The 17,379-nt window shown below is 51.0% G+C and overlaps 1 protein-coding gene across 1 annotated transcript in view; it reads left to right on the top strand.

The window, feature by feature from the left end:
• The first annotated feature begins 349 nt into the window (after positions 1–349).
• The window catches only part of AGO2 (argonaute RISC catalytic component 2), a 90,731-nt gene continuing 73,701 nt past the window's right edge, over positions 350–17,379 (top strand). Inside the window, exon 1 of the mRNA XM_017895119.1 lies at positions 350–371. The gene's annotated coding sequence lies outside the window, so the exon portion shown is untranslated. The remainder of the gene's footprint in view (positions 372–17,379) is intronic.

Raw genomic sequence — 17,379 nt, 5'->3', positions numbered from 1 at the left:
ATATACTTCAGTGGTATTCCTTGGAATATTTAATTATGGAAAAAAATCTTACTTTATTTATAGTAAACCTTTCTGAGTTGCAAATATTTTACTGTGAGCATGATTGATTTATAATTATGAGAAAGCAACTTAGTCTGCATAATTTGTTTGTAACACTGGTCATGTTGAGTATATTTGGAGCCTCGAAGGCATGGAATATTGAGCAGAGTGCAGAAAATAAAGCGGTTTTTGACACCGTGCTTCATTTTGCAGGTACTAACTGACTTGTCCATTTGCTAAGCTTCATCCCACCCGGCAGTTTTCCTGCCCAGCAGCTGTTACCGCCCCCATTCTCGCTTGGCCCCCGTGCCAGTTCGGAAGCCTTTGAGCAGGTTTGTAGCTTTTTCCTCCCTTCCTGCAGAGAGTGCCTTTAATTTAGCTTCATCAGCCACTTGTCATCATTCCTTTTCTTGTCCAAGTTTATAGTCAAGAGCGATGGCTGGGAACTAGAGCTACCCCTGGACCAGCAGGGGGATGGGTCTTCATCAGCTGGGTCCCGGCGTGGCTTCTGACCTACCGCTGGGCACGCCTGCGAAAGCTGCAGACCCTCCCCTGCAAGACAGCATGTGGTGGCCTTGCACAGCCTTAGACACACCTGGCGTGGTATCCCCATGCATCCTCCCTACCCCAGAGCCCTGCACCCCATCTGTCTTCAGCCCAGGCCTAAGACAGCCTGGTCACTCCTTCATTTGCTGCTATATTTTTTAAGCCTTTTTATTGTCTCTTTGTTTGAATGGGTATTTGTACACATAATTAGCTGTTAATGTCAACATCCCTAAGCATTTTTGCTTACGTAATTTTCAAGTTCTTGAACATGAACTCTCAGCTGGATGGAAGGTGCCACTGAGCAGAGACCAGCATGGTGCTTCTAACTTTCCGGCAGTGCACAGCACGTTTCACTCATTCTGATGAGCTTGAGAATGTATCTGCTCCATTGCATTGTTTCCCTGGTGCACCTCAAGGCCTTGTGGCCTACAGCAGCATTTCCTACCGTGTCTGAGCCTCCGGGGCTGCTGGGACTGCATGACCCAGAGGGACATCTGGGCAGAGGCCAACTTAGCCTCTCGGGTCTTGGATGGGGTCTTTCATGGGCCTGGATGATGGGCCCACTCCACGCAGCTCCTTCATCCTAAGGGAGGGCAGCCCATCCCGGGGAGAAAGGAATCCCAGCAGAGGGCACAGCAGAAGCAGCTGGCACCTTTGCAAGCCCTGAGGGATGTGGAACAGTCATGCCTGTGCCATTTGCCAGGCAAGGCACATGGCTGAGCTTGAGTCTGTGGAAGGGGCCACAGCATTGTGGGGCTGGTGTGAGCCCCTCTTGAGGGAGTCTGTTAAATCCAGCCCCACTGGAGCGCAGACACAGCTGCAGCGCGGATGAGCCTCAGGGACAACATGCCGCGTGAGGGGGGCCAGGCACGGAGGGCCTCATGCACGACTCCACCTCTGGAAATGTCCAGAACAGGCAGAGCCATTGAGAGAGAATGCAGGTGCGTGTGCCAGGGGCTGGCCTTTGGAGGGAACAAGGTGTGACGGCTTAATGGGCACGTGGCTTCTTTTGGGGGTGACAAAGGTGCCCAGGAATTGGGTGGTTGCGTTGGTTACACAACAGTGTAGATATGCTAAAGGCCACCTCAGTGTACACTGGAAGATGGCTAAGGTGGTAAATTTATCTGAATTTTAACAAGAAGAAAAACCTAGCCCTGGATCCCTCCTCTCATGCACATTTGTCATCCCAGCTCTGCGAACGCAGCCCGGTGTGGAGCTTGAAGGCACCTCACCCTCTGCTTTGAGGTGTGTGTTTTGGCTGACAGACTTCCCGATGAGATCTGGGGTTCCACCGTCTGCTGAGCCGGGTCCACAGGGCCAGATTAGACCCCATCTGTAATCTCTGCCACGCCGCCGTGGGGGCCTGAGTCAGCCCGCACCGTCTAAGGCCCACACCAATTCTGGGCTGGTCTCTGAAGTTGGGGCCAGCAGCAGCCCTGCCTTTCGGATAGCAAATAATAGAAGGAAATCCATAATTATGTCATTTAAAAGATGTGGCCAGAACGCTGCACGTGGCACGGCCTGCGATCCAACATGCGTGCGGGCGGCGTCGTTAACTTTTCTTCCGTCCTCTGAGGAAGTAGAACACCATTTCGATTTGTTTTAAAGTGTGAGCTCGTCTCTCTTCAGGAAGGAATTGATCAAAGAAGCAAACACTCCTGGATATTTTGTCTGCTTGATTTTCAGCAATTTACTCCTAATTAATTATTCTGACTAGGAAAAAAATGGTACCTCTCCGGGATGCCAGTGTTTAGAATTGACATTTCAAATAGCTGGTTGGACAAAGTGGGGAAATTTTCTGATTTCTGTCATTTGTTAAATTTGCTTTTAAGTATCCCTCAGGGAGCTGTATTCATTCCAAGTGCGGGGAATTAAAGTTGAATCTCCATGCAATTGAATTAGCCTGAGCCACAAGGATGGGCTGCAGAAGCCTGCTGAAGCTTACAGGGAGATTTTACTTAAAGCTAAAGCTTATTTCACGGAGTCTGTTCTGACTGTTTTCTAACACCACCATGATGTACAGTTTACTGTTCCACGTGTGCCCTGTTTTGTTAACATTGGAACAGTTTTTCTTTTCACAATGTACGGTGATTGTAATTTAAGATAAATGTGGGAGTATTCTTCTACCTAAGGAAATGCTGAGTCGAAATGCTGGATTTCCAAATATATCACTGGGGAGAGGACAGTTTTTTCCCTTTATAATGACAGTGTTGCCAACATGACCTTATAGCTATGTAGGCTGGGGATATTTTGATGTGTAATAACAAAATGTCACAGAAGAGATAACATCAATAGAGGCTAAACTTTCCCTTCATGATATTTATTTTTAACATCTATTCCACTCTGTTAAAAAATACGGACCCTTGGCCGGTGCGGTGGCTCACACCTGTAATCCCAGCACTTTGGGAGGCCAAGGCGGGTGGATCACAAGGTCAGGAGATCGAGAACATCCTGGCTAACACAGTGAAACCCCGTCTCTACTAAAAATACAAAAAAATTAGCCAGGCGTGATGGCGGGCGCCTGTAGTTTCAGCTACTTGGGAGGCTGAGGCAGGAAAATGGCGTGAACCCGGGAGGCGGAGCTGGCAGTGAGCCGAGATTGCACCATGGCACTCCAGCCTGGGCGACAGAGCAAGACTCCGTCTCAAGAAAAAAAGGACCCTCATGTGTTCATGTGGAAAACCTAGTGACGAGGGAGGGAGGGATATGATCATTGTGATGGATGAAGTTCTTAAAACAAATGAATGCAAACTCAGTGGCTCTTGCAGGAATCCAAGCCCTGAAGAAGCGTATTTTCCCTTCATGTAAATTTCCAGGGCTGTGTGGGCTTAGCTGCTCTGCTCCATGCAGCTATTCAGGGATTCAGGCTGCAGGGCATCTTCAGCCCAAAGGGGAAAGACCGTGGAGGTGGAGACTGTGTGGTTTCTGTGTGCTGGCCCGCCGCTGACCTGCCTATCACGTAAACCTGCCAAAGCAGGGTGCCTTACCTAGGGGTAGAAAATATTTGGGGGAAAAAAGCAATAAAAAATATAAAATTTTAAAGTACAGTATAATAGCTCTTTATATAGTGTTTGTTTTAGGTATTGTAAGTAATCTTACTGATATAAGGTAGATGGGAGGATGTGTTCAGGTTCTAGGTAAACACCAAGAGACGACTCTAGTTGGCAGCCACATGCTCTGTTGCTCCAGAAAAAGAAGGAACCAGGCTGGGGCAGACAGCCCCAGACCGTGCCATGGTTGCAGAGCGAAGGGAGAATTAAAACCTACCTGGAGACCGTTCACCATATGGTTCATATCCATCAGCCTCGCACTTGCCAGGCATGGTTCTAAGCCCCAGGATAGACCAGGGGCAGAAACAGAGACGTTTCTCTTTGGGTGTGCCTAGTTCAGGGAGGACCCGAGATGTAGTGTGCCAGACGGCAAGCACTGTCGAGGCGAGCACAGTGGGGGGCCAGAGCTGCTGGGGCATGTACCATTTTTAACAAGGTAGTCAACAGGCTCTAAGGAGGTGACGTGGAACAAAGACTTGAAGGAGGTGAGTGGGTGAGCAAACTGCAGGGATCTGAGGAAAGAGTAGATGGGAAGTGCAAAGGCCCTGGGGCAGGAGCATGTTGGGTGCCTTGTGGCCAGAGGGCCTCAGAACCTGTGGGAAACTGACTGCCTCCAGGTGCAGGTGAGATGCCACTGGGGGACTTGAGAGTGGAGGGATGACCCGGTCGTCCTTCATGGTATCTCTAGCTGCTGTGTGGACACAGGGGGCCCTGGTAGGCACTGTGAAGTGATCCAGCTGGGAGAAGATGATGGCTCTGGCCTGCATGCAAATGGTGGAGGTGAAGTTGACAGATTCTGGACACCATTTGAGTTTTTTTGTTTGTTTTGTTTTGTTTTCTTTTTGAGATGGAGTGTCACTCTGTCGCCCAGGCTGGAGTGCAGTGGTGTGATCTCGGCTCATCGCAACCTCTGCCTTCCTGTCAGTCCTACGGGGTCTTGGTGACCCACTCACAGGGGTTTGAAGGAGACAGAGCAGAGAGAGGGAACATAGGACAGATGTGGCACCAGCAGACATGGAGGCCTCTTTCCAGAAGGATGTTAACTCTCCTCCGAATGGGAAAACAGAGCATGTTTTGGATTTTTTGTTTGTTTGTTTTTTGAGACAGAGTTTTGCTCTTGTTGCCCAGGCTGGAGTGCAATGGCGCAATCTCGGCTCACTGCAACCTCTGCCTCCCGGGTTCAAGCAATTCTCCTGCCTCAGCCTCCTGAGTAGCTGGGATTACAGGCACCCACCACCACGCCCGGCTAATTTTGTATTTTTAGTAGAGACGGTGTTTCTTCATGTTGGTCAGGCTGGTCTCGAACTCCTGACCTCAGGTGATCCGCCCGCCTCGGCCTCCCAAAGTGCTGGGATTACAGGCGTGAGCCACCGTGCCTAGCCCCGTGTTTTGGATTTTTAGACCCCATGACGCTGACTCCTCCATGTGCTGCAGGAGTCTGAACAGAGGCTACAATTAACACAAGGCCGGGAAGCAGAGGCCTCGCCAAATGCAGGAGTAATTAAAGGACATGTCTTTTGAGTAGACTTCCTACATGTCCCACTTTTGTGCCTTACAGCGTTGTTTGTAATGACATCTTTGTAAAAAATAACTTCTTTTTTTTTTTTTTTTTTTGAGATGGAGTCTCGCTCTGCCGCCCAGGCTGGAGTGCTGTGGCCGGATCTCAGCTCACTGCAAGCTCCGCCTCCCGGGTTTACGCCATTCTCCTGCCTCAGCCTCCCGAGTAGCTGGGACTATAGGCGCCCGCCACCTCGCCCGGCTAGTTTTTTGTGTTTTTTAGTAGAGACGGGGTTTCACTGTGTTAGCCAGGATGGTCTCGATCTCCTGACCTCGTGATCCGCCCGTCTCGGCCTCCCAAAGTGCTGGGATTACAGGCTTGAGCCACTGCGCCCGGCCGTAAAAAATAACTTCTAATTGTTGCTCACATATAGGAATGCATTGTAGTTCAGCAAGCTGGCTGGATTCTTTCTGGCTCTAACAGTGCGCCTGCAAAGGTGTCTCGTCTTCACGGAGGCCATCACGTTGTCTGTACATGTCTTTGTGTTCATTTGCCTTTTAAATCATGAGTGGGCAGGGCATGGTGGCTCACGCCTGTAATCCCAGCACTTTGGGAGGCCGAGAGAACTAGATCACTTGAGGTCAGGAGTTCGAGACCAACTTGGCTAACACGGTGAAACCCCATCTCTACGAAAAATACAAGAGCTAGCCAGGTGTGGTGGTGGGTGCCTGTAATCCCAGCTACTCTGGAGGCCGAGGCAGGAGGATCACTTGAACCTAGAAGGCAGAGGTTGCAGTGAGCCGAGATTGCGCCGCTGCACTCTAGCCTGGGAGACAGAGTGAGAATCTTGTCTTGGGGAAAAACAAACAAACAGAAAAATCATGAAAGAGTCTTGATTTCCAGACAGGTGAGAAGATGCAAACCGTAGAAGGGATGTCTGCACACCAGGCACCTCATTTAGAGAGATGGCTTTGAGCACCCCAGATGAGTGTGTGAAATTTCTCGCATAGGTGGTGGCCTGGACCCTTTAGGTAATGTAAATTCAAAACCCAGACCTGGGAGTGTTGGACCCGGAGCTGCAGGTTTTGGGGGATTGGGGGCATTCACAGGCCCTGCTGCTTTTCTTCTTTCAACTCTGGTTGCTCTTGGGCGGGCTTCGTCTTCATCATCCCAAAAGATGTTGAGCCCTTGGAATCCAACAGACTTTGTTTCACATTCCAGCACGCGTGTTTCTGCTGTGGCCGCAGTGGTTAATTTGGCTTCCCCCATCTCCTGTATGAAACGAGCGGGTGATAATCCTGGTCACGGAATTTTGCATTCTGGTTAAGAAACCACAGCGGCGCCACCACGTCATGGACGCTCAGTGCACATCTCTTTTAGATGCTGGCCTATTGATGGGATGGCAGAGACTATTCAGATGTGGGGACAGTTTCGCTTTGGGGACTGCTTCCCGAGCGGGCGCATCCTGCTGGATTTTAACACTGCTGGGCACCGTGAGTGGTGGCAAGATGAGGAGGCCGACTCTGTCCTCACTGGGCTCCGAGTCTGATGGGAAGATCTGCACCTCTGCCTGTGAGCTGCGGACTGCAGGGTACCCTGGCCTCGGCGTGAGCAGCAGGATGGGAGCCTCAAGGAGGGAGAGCTGGGTTTGGAGAAAGTGGCCTCTGTTGTCGCATTTCTGTCGTTGAGCAGATTGAGCAAAAGCAGAGGCAGGAAAACGCATGGGGAGGCTGGTGGTGTGAGCCCACGGTCGCCATGGGTCCTGCAAGGAGGTGGCCAGGTTTGGGCCCTGAAAGCTTTGGAGAAGAGTTGTCTTGTGCGCAATTGTCTTGTGCCATTTAAGGTAATTCTGCCCGGTTGGGGCAGGTGTAGCTCCAGTTTTCAGAGGAGGAAATAGGGCTAGGGGGTGGCAGGCAGAAGAAGCAGCAGGCCAGAGTCCCAGAGCAGGCGGAGAGCAGCCAGCACACCCTTCCTCCTGGCGGGGCTCAGACCGGGCTCGGCACGCAGGGCTGTCTGACAAGCAGGAGAAGAGCTGCGGCTCCGGGGTGCAGTGCTACCGCGCACAGAGTGGACCGGCGGTCCGATGGCACCGTGGGCTCGTACACACAGAGAAATGGAGGCACTCCCAGAGGAGCTGACTGTCAGGCCTGGCACAGCTTGGAGAAGGGCTGGGCATTCTCCTGGTAAAACCGTAGGAAAGGTGGCCGCGAAGCAGGAGAGGTGTAAACTCTTGTCTCTGGGTAGAAATGTCAGCAGCATTTGCTTTTCCTCAGGTAATGGAACACAAACGTCTGCTTCCTGTTCAGTCCTGCTGCCTTTGCCAAAGAGAATGTTTTTTGGTGCTGTGGCTTCAGAACACCTGACCACAGCCCTGGAAGTTGTCCTCCAGCACAGAACACACCGTCTTGGGGTTCAGGCATCTTCCCATACGGGTCATGGACACTCGTGTGTGTGTGTTTCCTGACCCCGAGGCCGGCAGTGGCTGAGCTGCTCTGTGGAACCCCAGTCCCTCTTGCTGTCCTGCGTCATCCCCTCCTTTCTCACCCTCCTGAGTTAGATCTTGTACAATAGTAAGCTCAGTGTTCAACCTGGCACCCAGAAAGGAGAGCCGTGCGCCCTACAGCCCAGCATGGGGCCCCACCAGGGTCAGGGCCTCCCACAGCCCAAGCTGGCACTGGCACTGGCATCTGCTGTGAGGCCCCTGGCAGGCGGGGTCATCCCTTGGTCCTCCCAGGTGGCAGATGACGCAACACCCTGGCGATGAGTGAAACGGGCGTGTGCGTTTCAGCAGATGAACAGGAGATGTTGATGGATTTTGCTGCCTCGCTGATAAAAATAGACATTTATTCTTTTCAAGACAGGCAGAAAGGCTAAGATGTGTTAGTAACCCTGTGGGACGGAACTTAGATGGCAGTTTTTCATTTTTGATGTCTTTTTTTTTTCTTGATTCTTTTCCTCTTAAAATTAGGCCTCAGAAGCTAATCCTGTAGATCAGGCTGAAAGTGACAGGAGTGGGCCTGGGATTTCTGAATGCTCATTTCTTCTTCTTCCCTCATTGAGATTCAGGCTTGAAGCCGGGAGGCCGTCCCCCTGGAAAGGGCCCCCACTCAGGCAGGGAGGCCAGGGGTGACCCCGCCCTGCTCCCCATGGGTGTCCCTGGATGCTGCTAGAAATGGAGTCAGAGAAAGCCATGTCAGCCAGACTTCAACTCCAGCTGGGTGTGAGCACCTTGTGCCACCGCTGCCCACGCCACCCTGCATCCATGCTGTGCTGCGTTGGCGCTGGAGAGGCTGGGAGGCTCTGGGAATTGGAGTCCCTGGCTGTGCTTGCTGGAAAGGGTGTATGTAAATGAGGCGGTTTTCCTGCCACCTCTGCGGATGATTCAGCCCAGCAAGTGTGAGGAGGGAGGGGACGTCCCTGCCGCAGCTGGCCAGGCCCTCCCCACACCGTGCAGGGGCGTGGTTATAAATGAACGAAACAGCTCTTCTGATGAGTGGTTTTTTCCTTCTATACAATTCCAGTGTGAGTTCGTTCGCTTTAACCATGATGTAAAACCCACATTGTGGCTTTAGTCCTCTATTTCAAACAACATGTTCACCAGCAACGGGGCAGAACAGTGGGACACACTCTCGGGCCAGGGTGCCTGTCTGTACCTTGGCTGGCTGGCTGGCACCCTCAGGCAGGTCCCCCTGGGCTGGCGGGCACCAGGAGAGTTCTCCCGGACAGGGCTGTGTCTCGCAGGATGGGACAGTGGTCACAAAAACACAGCAGCCATCCGATGACATGGGCGCATCCCCCACCCCAGCCACTTGCCTCTACCCTGCTGTTCCACCGACTACCTCCCAGCCTCCATGTGACCGGGACGTGCTGCCTCACCTGTAATACCACTTTGTTCATCTGTGAGACTATGCTGGGCAAACAGGCTCACTGCAGATCTTGAATTGGGCACTTTTTAGATCTCTCCAGGCATCTGTTAAATGGCATAATGACTATCTGTGCTTACGTCTTAAGCTTCTATTTTCTTTTCTTTTTTTCTGAGATGGAGTTTTGCTCTTGTTGCCCAGGCTGGAGTGCAATGGTGCCATCTCGACTCACTGCAACCTCCACCTCCAGGGCTCAAGTGATTCTCCTGCCTCAGCCTCCCGAGTAGCTGGAATTACAGACATGTGCCACCACGCCCAGCTAATTTTGTATTTTTAGTAGAGACGGAGTTTCACCGTGTCAGACTGGTCTCGAACTTCCGAGACTGGTCTCGAACTCCCGACCTCAGATGGTCTGCCTATCTTGGCCTCCCAAAGTGCTGGGATTACCAGTGTGAGCCACCACACCCAGCCAGCTTCTATTTTCTTTAACTTAGGGATATGTCAGAGGAAAATAGAATGATGTATCCAACACTCATCCTCCTCCTAGAATTTGTTCATTTTTTAAGAATAATTTAGTTTCAAATAACAAAGATAATAAACTTAAAAAATACAGATGCACAGGCCAGGTGCAGTGGCTCACGCCTGTAATCCCAACACTTTGGGAGGCTGTGGCAGGAGGATCACTTAAACCCAAGAGTTTGAGACCAGCCTGGACACCACAGCAGGGCTCCATCTCTATAAAATATGTGTGTATATATATAATATATATATATAATATATATATATATAAAATGAATATAAAATATATAATTTAAATTTTTTTTTTAAAAAATATATATTAAAATATATATTACATATATATATATATATATAGGCACACACCTGTAGTCCCAGCTATTCAGGAGGCTGGGGCAGAAGGATCACTTGAGCCCTATGATCGCACCTCTGCACTTCAGCCTCAGCAACAGAGTGAGACTCTGTCTCATAAAGTAATAAAATATAAAATGAATAAATAGAAACATAGAGAAGAGTAGAAAGACTATAGCTTGACCACTCAAGAATAATCACGATAAATATTTTGTTTTATAATTCTTCCGTAAGTTTTCCCTTTCATACACCAAATATGTACCTGTGTATAATATAGGACAGATGCGATTGCATCAAACACCATTCTGAAGCCTTTTCCCACTTACCAGCACATGGAGCTCTTCCCACGTAATTGATGGAGAAGCACAGGGTCACTAGACTCTCCTCAGTTCATTGAACCCATTTTCTACTGATGGACCTTTCAGTCCTTCTCAGTCTTTTCATGTGTAGACGCCTGAGTATTTCCTTAGGACGAATGCCTAGTTGTTGAGTTACTAGATCAGAAGGCTTGTAATTTTAAAAGGCTTCTGAAACAAACTTGAAATCCTCCCACATGGATGGGAGTGGCCATTTTTTCTCATATGCACTATCCAGTCATATCCCTCATCATTTCCTGTTGGAGTTTTTGATTTCATTAATTTATATAAACTGCATATTTAGGTTTATACCTTTAGGTTTGTGTATTTATATGTCAAACAAATTTCCCAGTTTGTCATGCAATTAGAGAAATATATGTGTGTGTGTGTATATACACACACACACACACACACACACACACACACACAGTTTTTTTCTTTCCCTCGAGACAAGGTCTCACTGTGTCACCCAGGCTGGAGTGCAGTGGCGTGATCTTGGATCACTGCAGCCTTGACTTCCCCAGGCTCAAGCAATCCTCCCATCTCAGCGCCCCTGAGTAGCTGGGACTACAGATGCATGCCACCATGACTGGCTAATTTTCTATTTTTTTTTTTTTTTGGTACAGATGGGATTTCACCATGTTTCCCAGGCTAGTCTCAAACTCCCGGCCTCAAGTGATGCACCTGCCCTGGCCTCCGAGAGTGCTGGGATTACAGGTGTGAGACACCACGCCCAGCCAGAAATCTTTTGCAACCTCTTTTTGGTTCTGAGAAAGAGGGCCAGGCACAGTGGCTCACGCCTGTAGTCCCAGAAAGAGCATTCCCACCCCAAAACTATAAAATGTTATTAAATTTTAAAATATTTCTGTGGATGTTTTTGTTCCATTTAAAAGTACTACCTATTTACAGTTTCTATTTGAAATTTATTTTGTAATAAGATGTGAGAGGGAGCTCACCTTATTTTTTTCCTTCAAATATTCAGAAAATTGTTCCGACTAAGTTATTTCTCTCCTGTCCCCTTAACTGGCATGCACCCTCCGGCCAACCCGAGCGCCGCCAGTGGCTTGCCTGCCCATTCCGGGAGATGGTGATGGGTTTTCTCCCTGCCCTCTTCTGAAGATGAACGCCCTGAGAGCAGGAGTAGGAGGTGCTCAGGCAGTGTAGGGTGAGTGGCATTGTGCGTTGAGGTAGAGTTCAGGAAACCCTTAGCACGGGGCTTGGCACCGGCAGACCTCACTGGTGGGCAGGTGCTCTTGTGCTCGCAGATGGAACTGAGTGAACCTCGTGAGGATGGATTATCATGCATTTGGTTCCTCCAGCTCCTTTTGTTTGATTTAAGCATAGCTGTTATCAAAAGGGTTCAAGGCAGTGTGGCCTGGTGGCAAGGCTTGCGTACTCTGGTAGCCGTGAGTGCTGTGTGTGAGTCCCAGCTCTGCCTGTCCAGTGTCCTTGCGGACACCTCAGACCGCATCTGTAGGATAGGGATCCTGCCTGCCTTGCGCATGGTAAGGATTAAAGGAGGTGATTTGCCTGAAGGTGTCTTCACTGTGCCTGGTGCAATGGTGGTGGCCATTGCTTCTTCAATTATGGGAACTTAAAATGGGAATACACATGTTGAAAAAGGAAGTAAACATTTTATGTGGGTATTGAGAAATGTACTAGGTATCTAGGATGAATCAGTTACTGTAAAAGGGCACAAAGTTTTTTTGTTTTGTTTTTAACTTTCCTAGCTGCTTAGCACAGACGTGAGGCGTGAGGGTGGCAGATCAGTGTATGTCGGCCGGGCACCGTGGCTCATGCCTGCAATCCCAGTACTGTAGGGGGCCGAGGCGGGTGGATCACTTGAAGTCAGGAGTTTGAGACCAGCCTGGCCAACATGGTGAAGCCGCATCCCTAGTAAAAATACAAACATTAGCTGGGTATGGTGATACACATCTGTATCTGGGAGAATCACTTGAATCCAGGAGGCGGAGGTTGCAGTGAGCCGAGATCGCACCACTGTACTCCAGGAGCGACAGAGCGAGACTCTGTCCTCAAAAAAAAAAAAAGTTATTGCTTTTTTTTTTTTTTGAGACGGAGCTCACCTGTCGCCCAGCTGGAGTGCAGTGGTGCTTCTCCTCCGCAAGCTCGCTACCAGGTTCACCGAAGCTCCGCTCCAGGTCACGCCAATTTCCTGCCTCAGCTCCCGAGTAGCTGGGAATACCAGGTGCCGCCCACGCCGGTTAATTTTTTGTATTTTAGTAGAGACGGGTTTCACGGTGTTAGCCGGATGGTCTCGATCCCTGACCATCTGATCTGCCCGCTCAGGCTCCCAAAGTGCTGGATTACAGGCGTTGAGCCACCGCGCCCGGCCTATTTGTACTATTTTTATTGATAACATAGATAGGTGTAATGTATTTTCCAGGGAACATACATGGATAGGTAAGTAGATTCTTGTATGTTTTGGGTGAAAAACGGATTCTGTTTGGAGAACGAGTATCTTTCTGAGACAAGAGATGTCCACGTGGACCTGCGTCAGGCTCAGCTGATTTGATGGCGATGTTGCGGAGGGACAGAGCTGGATACAACAGTCCTAAGCCAGTTCCCTGGCTGTCACCTACCCCGTGAGCTCCTGGCTCCTCAGCTGTGCAGTGAAGACGAGCCAAGAGAAAGGACCTGAGAAGAGCAGAATGTGCTGGAAGTCTTATACTGGAGTAATTGGTGCTTAGAGAAATCGGCTCTTAGTTTGAAACAGTCCGGATGCCGGGGCTCGTGCCTGGATCTCAGGACTTTGGGAGGCCAAGGTGGAGATCGCTGAGCAGGAGTTATAACCAGCTTGGGTGACATAGCAAGCCCTGTCTTACAAAAAAGGAAAAATATAAAATAACCAAACGGAAGAATTGAAACAGTAAGTATAGCCTCTATGAATGCCTCATGTTGTCCTTAAAAACCTTGGGATGATCATAACCCATGAGGATGTTTACTAAGACCGGTGGTACAGCAAGATATCTCTTTATCATCTGTGCATTATTCGTCAACCAGTTGCACAAAACAGACACAGCTCTTGCATATTGCACTAGCTAATACGACATTCTAGTGTGGAGAGCAGATACAGAGTCAGACCTGAAAGAATTCTAGAGTTGAAACCAGAAGAGGCTGCAGAGAATATTCAGAGAATGTACACATATAGGCTTTTTTTTTTTTTTTTTTTTTTTTTTTTTTTTTGAGACGGAGTCTTCGCCTGTGCCCAGGTGGAGTGCAGTGCTGGATCTCAGCTCACTGCAACTCCGCTCCCGTTCGCCATTCTCCTGGCTCGCTTCAACCGAGAGCTGGGACTACAGCACCCACCACCCCCCCAGCTTAGTTTTTTTTGTATTTTTTAGTAGAGGACGGGGTTTCCACCAGTGTTATGCCAGGATGGTCTCGATCTCCTGACCTTGTGATTGCCCGTCTCAGCCCTCCAAAGGCTGGGATTACAGGCTTGAGCCACCGCGCCTGGCCTCGTAAGCCATTCTTCACATCTGCACTGAGCATGTCAGGCTTGGAGCAGCCCTGGACCAGCGTGCGGGTCTGCCTTGGTAGGGCTGGTGGTCGAGATGCTGTGGTCTCATCAGCTGCCTCGATTGGGGAATGTTTCTGTAGGAGATAACTTAGATTTTACCAGTATTCCTTTAATTCCTCCTTGTATTTATTATAGTATTTCTTTTTTTTTTTTTTTTTTTTGAGACAGAGTTTTGCTTTTGTTGCCCAGGCAGGAGTGCAATGGTGCGATCTCAGTTCACTGCAACCTCCGCCTCCCAGATTCAAGTGATTCTCCTGCCTCAGACTCCCAAGTAGCTGGGACTACAGGTGCCCGCCACCATGCCTGGCTAATTTTTATATTTTTAGTAGAGACGAGGTTTCACCGTGTTGGTCAGGATGGTCTCAAACTCCTGACTCGGGTGATCCACCCGCCTCAGCTTCCCAAAGTGCTGGGATTACAGGCGTAAGCCACCGCACCCGGCCTTACTACAGTATTTCCAGTATTGTTGAGTAAAGACAGATGGTGGATCAAAGGGGATGTTTTTGACTTGTGAGGGAAAATGTATTCAAAATTTATGGGGAAAAGTTTTCTTCGTAAAGATCACAGGGGTGGCTTTCGGGACCGTTTCTCAAAGAGATAATGGTGGTTGCAGTTTTTGAACCACAAACATTTATTTTAAAAACCCCCTGTAGAGGAAATTCCGTGTTGATGGTTAGTCATCTGAGGGAGCTTAGTCAGGTGTTTGTTTATAGCGAGTCCTAGACTGTACGGATGTGTCATGCTCTTCCTGTGCACACTGTATTTCTCACTAAAATAAGGGTAAAATATTTTCAGGCTATTACTCATGAAACCAAAAGAGGGGAGCGAGTGGTTTAGGGGTGATCATCAGTCTGATCTGGGGACGCGGGCTGCATGTGTCAGCCTCAACAGCGGCACTCCAGTCTTCTCTGGGGGGTTCTCCCTGCTGTCCTCGCCCAGCACCTTCCGCAGCCCCTGCCTTTGGGGTGACTGCTCCCCTGCGCACGTTGCCTCCCCTGGCCCATTCTTTTGGTGTTGCCAAGAACCAGGCTGAGACAGCTTGGAAATGCTCCAATAATTTCTACTCAGGGAGAACAGAAACGAAAGCCTTCCAGGAACTGCGCCCCCAGAACACAGAAGTGCGAAAATGCTGCTGGAGGACAGCCCCACTGCCCCGCTCTGAGGACTGCCCCCACCTGGGGCTGCACCCAGAGCTTCCTTCCCTCCTTCATTCCGACCCAGCCTTCCCACGGGCCCAAGGGAGTGAAGGCAAAAGCTCCTTCTCAGGGTGCGGATGCAGCCGGGGGGTGGTGGTGGGTCCCTGCACCCTGTGTCCCCATGCCACAGGAGGAGGGGCAGGGCTGTTTCCTAAGCTGGGACCTGTGAGGTCCTGAGGCTGCAGCAGGGTCTGTCCCCGGGGCAGAATGGGCCCAGGGCTCTGGTCGATTGGCAGAGTTCCCCGGAACGGATTCTGTGTGCCTGTGCACCAGCTGCCCATTGCTACACTGAGACCCCCTCGGTGGCATCAGCTGGCTCCTGGGCCGATGTCCCTGGTTTTGAGGAGCACTGATGCCATGGCTCCTGCTCGGGGCTGGAGGGTGTACTCTTCCTTCCTGCTGCAGAGCTCTGGCTGGAGGCAAGAACAGCCTCCCCTGCGGAGGTGGGTGACCGGTGGCCGGTGAGGTGGGTTCTGTTGACTCCCTTCCTCCGTGGGGCACATCTGTGCCTCCGCTTCCTCGGTGTCCGTGTTCGGGCGGGTCTGTGGCCAGAAACCTGGGACCCCCACCTGTGCCTCTGCTTCCTCGGCATCCGTGTTCGGGCGGGTTCTGTGACTAGGGACCTGGGACCCCCCACCTGTGCCTCCGCTTCCTCGGCGTCCGTGTTTGGGCAGATTCTGTGGCCAGGGACCTAGGACCCCCAAAGCGTGAGGGTTCCTTTTCCTCCCCATCTTGTCACATTTGACTTTTGGTGTGTCCTCACAGACCTGGGCGGCTCCAGAGTCCCTGTTGAGGTCGGTTTGCCCCTGTTTGGGAGTCAGACCCGGGGGAGGGGGTAGAACACATTAGCTGGGGACCCAGCTCCAGCCATCCCTGCACGGCCGTGGCACCTGGGCCGGACGTGTCTCTGTGAACATGGGCTGGGTGAGGCTTTGGCTCTGGCTCTGGCTCACCGTGGGCTCGTTAGTGGCCCAGGCCTGGTGCGGTAGACAGCGTACAGTTGTCTGCACTCCTGCTGACAGGAGCAGATGTTCCGTCTGCATTCCCAGCACACATTCTGAGACCGTCTCCATCCGTTTCACCAGAAAAGCTGCCGTGACTGTGTTTAGCGTCAACTTGCATGGCCCTAAGGGAGGCTTGCCTGTGTAGACAACAGGTGAGTTGTCACCCACGTGTCCTGATTTTAGCAGGTTGATGAGCACGAGCCATTCACTCCGTCCTGTTCTGGTGCTAGAGCTGGACGGGCACGCGATCTCGGTGGCTGCCTCCGGCCACCTGGACTGTTTGGCCCTAGTGTATGGCACAGAAGGCTTTAAACAGCCCTGAGCCATCGCTTCTCACTTTCCTTTGGCCGGCAATTTCTGGGCCCTGATGGGCCCATGTGAATGGAATGCAGAGGTTCTAGCGAGGACGCCGTCGGGAAGCATTGGCTTGAAATAATGCCACTCTGGAAGCTCCGGAAAGTGTTTTGCGTGTCATTCTGGGTGGCAGATCTTAACGTTTACATCCCCTGAGACGATGGGGGTGCTTGAGCACTGCGGCTGCGCTTCCTAGGAGACAGCCATGGGCCCCTGGTGCCAGCCTCACAGCGAGGCTGCCACCCGAAGCCTCAGGCCTGGCAGGCTGCGGCCGGCCCTGTGGAGAGGTGCCCCACCTGGGCCCTGGGGTTCACGTCGCAGTAGCTAAGCGCGTCTTCACGCAAGAGCTGGGCTATTCATTGTATTTAGATGGACTTTGAATTTCTGCAGCCTTCGCTCTCCCCGACCTCAGGCGTACCACGTCTGCGGGGGATCCCGGCCAGGCCTTCACTTTAACGTTGCTTTCAGTGCACCAAGCTTTCCACCCGCTCGCCTGTCCCTTACGTGGTTAGATAGCCCTCAGGGCAGGTGGCACAGAGTTCTCGCGCTCCCCAGTCCCTCCCTCGAAAAGTCAGGGAGGAGCCAACTTTGCGCAAAGGGGTTTCTTCGGGGAACCACTGCTCCTGCGAGGAGTTCTGCGCTCGGCTGCCCCGGGGCCTCTGGCTGACGGTCTGCTGTGGTATACTGAAACTTTTTGTCTTCCCCTTGACCCAATGCTCACACAGGAAGCCGATTATTCATTCACTATGTTTCCCTTTCACTGCACTATGAGGATGCGGCTCTAAAAATGGAATCTTAAACAAACATCCTGAGTGATCTCGATTCAGCGAACATGGCCACGGCTGTGTATGTGACTCCCTGCGCTGGGCTTCGCGGGCCTTTGCTCTCGAGCCCTCACTCTCCAAGGAAGGCGTTATGGCCTTAAGTGCATTGAGGGGCGTTGCCAGCCCTGGGCCTGGGTAGCCATCGCCGTCCTCCGCAGGAGCAGCTGGGTCCCTTCCAACCACAGGGCACCCTTACTTGTTGCCCTACACAAAGAATGTGCTGCTTTTTTCCTTCCTCCCT

The sequence above is a fragment of the Rhinopithecus bieti genome, unplaced genomic scaffold, assembly GCF_001698545.2.
Source record: "Rhinopithecus bieti isolate Rb0 unplaced genomic scaffold, ASM169854v2 scaffold_25940, whole genome shotgun sequence".
NCBI classification, from domain to species: domain Eukaryota; kingdom Metazoa; phylum Chordata; class Mammalia; order Primates; family Cercopithecidae; genus Rhinopithecus; species Rhinopithecus bieti.
Note: the sequence above shows the minus strand (reverse complement) of the source record. Positions and strands in the feature narration are given on the sequence as shown.